Here is an 8,892-nt window from a genome sequence, read left to right on the forward strand (position 1 = left end):
TAATAGCTTTAGTTTTTCTACTAAGTAATGAAAGCAATAAAAATGGAGGGGAGAAAAAAAAAAGAGAGATTTTTCCTTCAAGGTCTCCTTTAAAACTTGGTCGAAGCTCGCCTGGCAGCCAGGAGCACACAGTGCTGTGTGTGTGTTTCGCATGCTGTTGGACAACGCTGAACGACTGCAGTACAGCTGCAATCTTGCCGGTGTGCCTCAGTCCCTCCTGGGACCTCCCGACAGCAAGGTGGATAATTTCAGCTAGTTGTCAGTGCTTTGCAGGTAGCCCTGTGCACAGTGCTGCTGCCTTGCAATTTATGTAGTGGTTTATGGTGACATTTACACTGACTTCTCTAAATTATTACCAGAGCTGCAGTATAACAGTTAATCGGATGTAGGGTCTGACAATACCTTTTCAGCGGTGTCGGCAAACACAGCTGAAACCAGGTTTATTGACACAGTGCTAGAGCGAGTCCTGAGGAATAATACACATGCTAAAGTCCATCTTCACTTAATATTTCCATTTTGAGAGACAGCAAACATCCCTTAGCATGGATGCAGTTAGACCAGATACAAGTGATCATAAAAGAACAGTTCAGTTCAGTATAATAAAATTAGCTAGAAGTTTAATGTATCTTATGCTGATATGATTGCATCTGTAGGCGTATAACGCTGTAAACAACCACACCTTTTACAGGCACATGAGCTGAAGGAAGTAGTATAGCACTGCTATCCAGAAGTCTTTGCTAACTGAGACACGGCCGGGAATTTGAGCACTTCCTGAATTTAACCAACACCTCTAATACACTGATTTTACAGAAGAGAGGACATGGAAATTGATGCAATTAGCAATTGCATCTTTGGCTATCTGCCCAGAAAAACCTGCGAATCAACAGCCAGAGCAATGATTTCCACCCCTGAGGTGCTGAGCAGCCAGCGCCGCTGTTTGAACAGCCCTTGTGGAGGTGCAGTACCTCGGCCGGGGTCGGCCCCACTCGCACACGTGTCCCTGCAAGGGCCCCACGGAGCAGCGCGGCCCAGTGCCAAGCTCCCCTGCTGCTGCCGGGCACATCCTACCCTGTGCTTTGCTATATGCCTGCTCCTTCCTCCTGCCTCGTTTCCTCTTGGATTTATTTTAAAATGAACGATATCTGCCCGTGTGCCTTCCAGGGGCCCAGTGGCACAGTAAATAACAGGCCGAGAGGTGATTTCACTGCAAAGCTGTTTACCGACCCCTCCGCCGTCTCCCGGGAAGAGCAGGGCCGTGCGTGCAAGACATGGTGCTGTTCATGTCACTCCTCCTGCTCAGCCAACAGGATAACCTGTCTTTCAAAAGCAGGCATGAAACCTGCCCTTCTTCCTCCAATATCAGATGCATGCTTTTCAGTGGAGAGAGCCCAGCTGGTTCCCATCTGCTCAGCTGTGGCTCCTTGGTGTTGGTGCTGTTTGTTTGGGTTTTTTTCCTGCTTTGGGTTAAATTGAGACTGAGGTTTCATGAAATGGCTGCTGTTGGAAGGAGCCACCCTGTCTCCTCCCAGCCACAGCACTCCCCGCGCAGTCCCGTCTGCACCCCGGGTCGGCTCTGGTGCTTGCCCGGCCTCTCAGCAATCCTCTTCCCCATAGTAAGCAGGCAGAAAGCTCTTCGCTGCCTCGCTGCTGGTGTGGCTTTCTGCCGCCTTCGAGAGCAGGCCTGGTTCAGCGAGGGGCCAGGCGAGCGCCGGCGGCAGCAGGAGCGCTGCTGGCAGCAGGGACGAGGGATGGGGCAGGTTGGCCTTTCGGGGGCAGCGCGTGGTTGGGGCTGCGAGCTGCGGCCAAACAGGGATGTTCGCCTTCCCCCTCTGCGCCCAGCTGTGCTCTCCTGCCCTTTCCCGTACACCGAACCTGGCGATGGAGTGGCTTCAGGGTGAGTTGATTCAGCTGGCTGATCGGGCTGAGAACTATTCATTTTTATGGCATGGTTAGTTTTCCGCTGTATCAATCAGCCAGACGAACAGATCGGCCCTGTGGCCACACAGCCACGAGATACAGTGTAGGGAAAGCAGTGCGAATGGGAGGCAGCGGCAGCAGCCGGCTTGTGCGTCAGCTCAGCTGTAATGCCAAACTGCACCCTAGGAAGCAGCTCCACCAGTCCGGCTGCTCTGCTCTTACTGGGGTGGGGAGATCACTGCATAGTTTGCTTTCCTCCTCTTCTGCTCTAGCGAACACATTTTCTGTGCAGGAAGTGTATTTTTATCTCCCTTATTCTGTGCTAGAAGTGAACTTTAGAAATGCACTACAGCAGGCAATTTCAACCTCTTCGGATCTGGGGGTGGCTAGTGGAGAGGCAGGTCCCGCACAGAGGGACGACATCCATTCACTTCCATTCCCTTAGGGATTTTCTGGGCCTTGGGAGTCATTGAAATCGAGTGCACAGCAGAACTGCTGGGAATCACACGAGTCCCATCAGCTGGCAATACTGTTTGACATCATTTTCTCCTCTCGTTTTTTTTCTCTCTCATCAAGACAATAAAATCAGAGCAGATTGTGGGGAGCAAGGCTGGTGAACAGAGATGGAAGCTTTGAGTTAAAAGCTCCGCACTCCAGTTTCTTAATGGACAAATTCCTGAGACAGGACTTCCCATTCTCTCTATCTGTGAGTAGGATATCCTCAAGGGAGATGAGCAATAACATATTTTCTTACAAAAGCAATGCAAGAGCCTTTGTTACGAGGCAGTGTCACAAATCTAGGGCTGTGTACAGGCTGCACTAGTTACTGTGCCTTTTCTTGGCCTGCAGCTGTCCCTCTGAGAGGCTGTGGCTCCTCTTCCCAACACTGCAGAAGGCTGTATTTTGATAAGATGGGGTTTCAGTGGCAATAGTGGCTTTTAGTGAGAATACAGCCTCCCTCCTTTCTCCCACCCTTTTCTTTCTTTCTTTCTTTTCTTTTTTTTAAAACTGGCTCTATTCCCAGATCTGGTTCACAGCCCAGCCCCATAAACAACGGAGACAGTGCAATTGTCAGGGTGAAGGGTTGCACAGAGAGCAGTGTGAATGAGTGAAATGGCAAAGGGAGCAGCAGACAGCCTCTCCGTTAAATGCCAAACCCTCATTTTTCACCAAGCCAGAGTTTGAGACTAGCACATCCAGTACAGTTGTAATCTGAGCCAGCACCTCTGGTTTAAGATTTATTTTCATACCTTCTGGTCCATGTCTTGCTCGTGCTTGGGAGGAATCACTGCTGAACAGTTCATCTATTTTTCCTCTTAAATACAGAGAGACATTAATCCTCTTTCCACATGCTTTTGTGCAAGATAATGAAATCTTTGAAGGAAGAGGGGAAGGACATACTAACATGTAATTTAATGTAGTCATGGAGCCATCCACTGGGGATCTCATCATGTAGCTCAAGTAAAACAAGGGCTGGGCTTGCTGGCATATGAGGGAGTTTCATCAGGGGAAAACAGGGCAAGAAGTAGATGAGAAGTTCTCAAAGGAGAAGCTTAACCAAGGTGATTACATCTCACTACCCAGATGTCTGTCCTGTATTCCCAGAAGAGAAGTATCTGAAAGCCTGATTCAGTGGTGACACGCTCCTACACAACAGTCCTAAAATAGCAGAGGTTAACAGCACTCAAAATGTCAACATTAAGCCTCTGAGATAAAACGCTATCATGATGAAAGGAGCAATTCTCTCGTTTCCTTCTGTCTGCAGAATCTGTATAAGCTGGCCTATACTTAAAGAGCCTTATTAGTGTAATCATGTCAGTTAAGAGCTGGACCTTTTGCTGACACGGTTATGCTGATAAAAGCTCTCGAGTAGATGCAGTTATACTGACATAGGCAGGAAGATTGCATCTTTAACCTCACTGAGATACCCAAAGCAAGAAATCCTTCCTGTTATAGACAAGCCCTTATGCTCAACAAATTGCAAATGTCATATCTCCTTTTGTGCATTGCTTTTATTACAGGCCTCAATAGAGTGCCCATCACTGTAATAGCTGAGTAGCCTTTATATAACGTCAAAACAATATTTTTCAGTGAAAGAACCTGCTCTGAGATTCTCAACAGCACCTGAAATTTCTTCCCAGAACAGACCTGGATGAGGAGAGCCTTGCCAGATGGATGCCAAAACATTATTAGTCTGCGCTCAGCACCTCCAAGTAACCTGTTAGCCAGGACAGACAGACAGACGGCTGCTGCTAATCCTCTCTATTCAAAAAGAGGGCAGTAGCATTCTTTGCTGGTTGAACCTTATCACTGTGGTGTGAAATGCCCCGCTGAGGTCGGTGGGTATTTCTTCAGGCTCCCTCAATGACGATTTGCATGTGAAATGTAATTATCTCACTGCTGATCATTTTAACAGAATAAGCCAGTCCCCAGGCTTTACTGATCACATCAGCAAGGTGCTGGGCCTGATTAGGACTCCCAGCTCCCACAGGAATAAATAAGAGTATCCACTATGATGGGTTTGATGAAAAGAATACCATATACTTAGAGGCAAGTAATTTAACGCACAAATAAATATGTAATCATTTTGATCTTTCAGCAGACCTCTAGGAGTCAGGAGACAAAAAAATCCATTAGGAGGACTGAAAAGTCTTGAAGGTCCAGAGAAGAAATTTTCTCTAACCACAGTGGGGAAAAACAAGATGTCAGCTTTAGCAACACATTATTTGCAAAAAGATCCAAGTTTTCAAAGAATTTTCTTTTTTAAAAGAAGAGCTTGTTTTCCTAAACTAGTAAAGCATACTAAGGAAAAACATCTGCTTTGGAAGAAAACTTTTTTTTTCTCCAGGGGCACGCTGGAAGAACTTGCCTTCCAAGGCCTTGAAGGAGTTCGTCTGATGATTCCTTCTGACACCTTAAAGCTCCAAGACCCTACACAGAGGTAGCGAAAGGATTAAATACATTACTTGGTCACTGTGGAAAACCATAGCCATGGAATCAGAATACCAGGAGCCTGAGGTTTCTAGGGCTATTGTCTGAGAGAGCTTCGTCCTGTCACTAGTGTAGAATTGCAGAACTATCTTTTCTTCTTTGAACAAATGGGCTCCCAGCCAATGATTTACTAGTCTTAATTCTAGAAGTATAGAAGCCACTTATTTGTTGCGAAGGCTCGGACAAAGGTAGACAAAAGCTTTGCAAAAACAGCCGCAGCCGTCCCTATTTAGAAAGGAGACTGCTCATCACCTAAAGAACTGCACTCAGTTATCACAGGATAAAGTAAATTCCTAAATAATCTGTAGATGATTAGAGGATGAATAGAGGCTCTGGCTGGGAAGTTACTGAATGTTCAGAGAGTGCCAGTATCCTGTCCCCTAGGTGCTATTAAAAAACCACAACCTTAAAATCCACAGCAACTCAGCTCCCGCTGTGATACCATTATACATACATGGCTGGACACAAGAAATGTGCCAGTTCTTATCTGACAGCATGTTCTTACAAGCTGTTGACACAACTCACCCTTCCTGAGCATGAGTTTATTTAAACAACTGCATAGCATGTTTGCATGTGTGTTTGTACATATGAGAAACTAGTTCCCTCAGTCGGCCCCTGGTTCTGCTCATCTTACACTGAGCAGCTGCTCCGGGTGACGTTTGTTTTCCACGCCGTGACCCAGGGGGCCGAGTCCCGTGAGGTTCACCAGCGTGCGTCGTGCGTTCAGGTTGGGTCTTGTTGGTCTCTAGGAATTTATCTCTGTTCTGAGCCTCGGATGAGTTTGCAACGTGGGCAGCTGATTAAAAAAAGAAATAAACAAACAACAAAACTATTGCTGCCTCTCTGCTTGTAGGATAAGCACGTCTGATTTTGGCGCACTGAGAGAGAGGCATGGTCGCTTTTTTTGGCTGAGCAGTTTCCAGAGCAAAGCAACTGAAGGATCGCGCTATCTCGCACTGCTATGATGATGAGAGAGGGGCAGCCCCCAAGCCACGATGGGCCATTTTCTCTGAGCAGCCGCCCCTGGCCCCCAGCTGTCCACGAGGCCGCCCCACGGCGTAGCTGACGCGAGCCAGCTATTGCAGGGCTGCTTTGCTCCAGCCGGCACACAAGGGAGTACCCAAATGAGTACACAAGCGCGGTACGAGGCACCGCACGTACTTGTGGACTGGTGACAAGCAGGGCTGAATGCCCTGGCGACGCGGAGGAACCCAAGGTTTTTTTAACAGAGCCAGGCAGCAAGGACGAGCCGGTGCCCCCAGGCGAGATGCCCACATGTCAGCGGCACGGCCGCACCGGCAGGCACAGCTCAACAAGCCTGGCCACAGCACCGAGATGCAAACACGGCGTGCTTGCTTCCATCCCAGCGGCTTTGTCCGATGCAAAATCATCCCTCACATTGCCTAACTGCCCTGGCACCTTCGGTAACAGCCGCCGGTTGGCAGCCGACCATTTCCTCTCCGACTGGCGCGCTCCCCACCACTTAAACCCGTGTCAAAGAAGTTTACATGTCACTTAGAAACAGGCAGCTCCTCACCCACACTACAAAGGCCCCATCTGCACTACAAAACGCACAGAACCAGCCTAGACGCAGCGGTGTTGTCCCTTTGCACTGCTTCGTCTTGCCAGATCGGACGCAGGAGGGCCCTGGAGCTCACACCAAGCCCCCAGGCATGGTGAGGTAGGAGACCGCGTCCCGTCAGCCTGAGTGGCGGCATCTTACTGCCCGCATTAATGAAAACGCAGCCTGGCACGGCTGACCGAACCGGGAGGAAATTCCCTTCTTCTCATACTGCTGGAGCTTAAATCCCATTTTTAAAGGAGAGACCTGATGAAAGCCTGTGTGAGAGAGAAACTGAGAGCAGACGGGGCTGGAAAGGTTCCTCGGCCCCTGCATGGTGTGGCTGTAGGGCAGAGCACCTCCGCGTGAGCTGAGAGATGTGAGCCAGTCTGCTGGGGACCACGTTAGCGATGGTGCCGCAGCTTTGACTTCCCAGCCCCAAGGTGATCTCCCATAGACACTTGGGCTCTTCAAAACGCACATAGCAAAGCTCAGGGAAGGAGGGAGATGGGGCTGCAAGCAAGGCATTTGCACGTTTCATGCTGCTGATAAATCTGTGCTTCTGCCTCCAGGAACCACTTCTGGGACCTGCACTGGTCGCCCGCGGCTGCGTGACGGACCTTGCTGAGTCCGTGCCCAGGAGGACTTTGAGCAGCTGCCACAGCAAACTGGGCACTTCCCAATGGGCAAATTCAAAGCAGGTCATCGGCTCTCGTGCGACTTTTCAAACCCTTTTGCTCGTCCTATTGCTTGCTGAACACATATTGTTTCAGCTCTCTCGTTTGATTACAACCAGTTGAGTTGTGTGGCCCACTAGCGACCCGGCAACGTCAGCTCACCAGGCAGCGGCCCAGGGAGTAGCGGGATGGGAAGAGGGAAAGGAGAGCCAGGACGGCCAGGCTCCGGTTCTCGCTCTGCTGCTCCCTGACTTGTGCCTAACCAGGGGCAGGTTGCTCAACCTTACTGCATTTTAGTAAAATGGATACACTCACCCGTGGGAAAGGTATCGAGGTCCTCAACAAAAGGAAGTCCACAAAGTGAAATGCAGGCACTATTACCAACGCTTGTTGTTCAGATTGTGTAAAAGCATCGGCTTTATGATAGCATCCTCCTGGAGATGCTCTGCTTAATCAGAGACCTGGCCAAGACCATGTCTCCAGCTCCTGCTGCAGTGCATATTGCAAGCACAATTCCACATTCATGAACCTTGGCTGCTCACTGTAGCTTAACAGATCCTGTTTTCTGAATCAGTTTCTCTGCTTTTAGAGGAACTCTGGGCCCCATTAGTGTGTTTTCAGACATGTGTGGCATGTCCCGTTAAGGACAAAAATATATTTTACATATGAGGTAATATATTGTTGGACTTTTCCCATGCAGTACAGACAAGAGCTCGGTTTATAACCGTGTGTTAATAACATCCAGCAAAACTGCCCGAAGGAAACATTTGTTGGTGTGTTGTCATTATGTAGCAATTGCTAATACCATGTAGTCAGGTGGCAGGTAAAAATCAGGTTATGTTGTACATCTGGATAAAATTACCTTTTTGTTAACAAACTGCGTAAAATTACCCAGTTTGGTTAACCTTGAATTCCTCCTAGTCTCTGGAGAGTTTACGTCCCCAATTCCTTGAACTATATAACAAGATGATTGCTATAGTATTTTATTTTGGCTGTGTGCACATGAAATAGGGCGGACTGGTAATACACCAGAGACTGTGCAGAGCAGCAGCTGTTACACTCTCAGAGAGCATTACTGATCTTTTTATAGTTGGCTGCAGTTGACATCATGGCTAAATAGAGTCTCGCTTTAAAATAAATCCCACCCAGACTGTGCAGCCCGAAAGTCATGCATTGCTGGGCGGGAAGAGGCTCGCAGGAAGCCACGCAGTGCCACAATGGCACTAAAAGCATGGGAACATGTTCTTGCCCCGCATCCCTTATGAGGAGCGCTGCCGAAAGGCTTCCTCAGGACGACCGGCAGCCTCTGGAGAATAACGAGAGGAACGAAACCGTTCGTCTCTGGAGCCAGCCTTCAAACCCAGTGCAGGTCAGCAGTGACCGACTGCTGCATGGCCTAGCAAGTGGGCAGCTTTGCAGGCTCCTCACGGACGACTGTCCAGGCTACGTTAGGCTAAAACCACAGTTGCTGCCTTTCACTGTTACTGCTGGTGCAGCTGTGCCGCTGTTCGAAGCTGGGGACAAGCGCAATGCCTGTCCCTCGCCACTTCTGCAGCCTCTGTAGCTAACAGAGGGGCATTAGGGACTGGGGGACAGATCTGGGTCAGTACAGCTCTCCTCACTGCAACACATCGGCCTGCTAGAGAGATATAATTTGCGTCTTCCCCATGCCTGCTTGGCATCTCTGTCCAGCTAGCAGTAATGCCAGCCTGTGGTGCTGAAGGACTGCATACTAATCGAGCATCT

The sequence above is a fragment of the Apteryx mantelli genome, chromosome 3 (assembly GCF_036417845.1).
Source record: "Apteryx mantelli isolate bAptMan1 chromosome 3, bAptMan1.hap1, whole genome shotgun sequence".
Lineage (NCBI taxonomy): Eukaryota > Metazoa > Chordata > Aves > Apterygiformes > Apterygidae > Apteryx > Apteryx mantelli.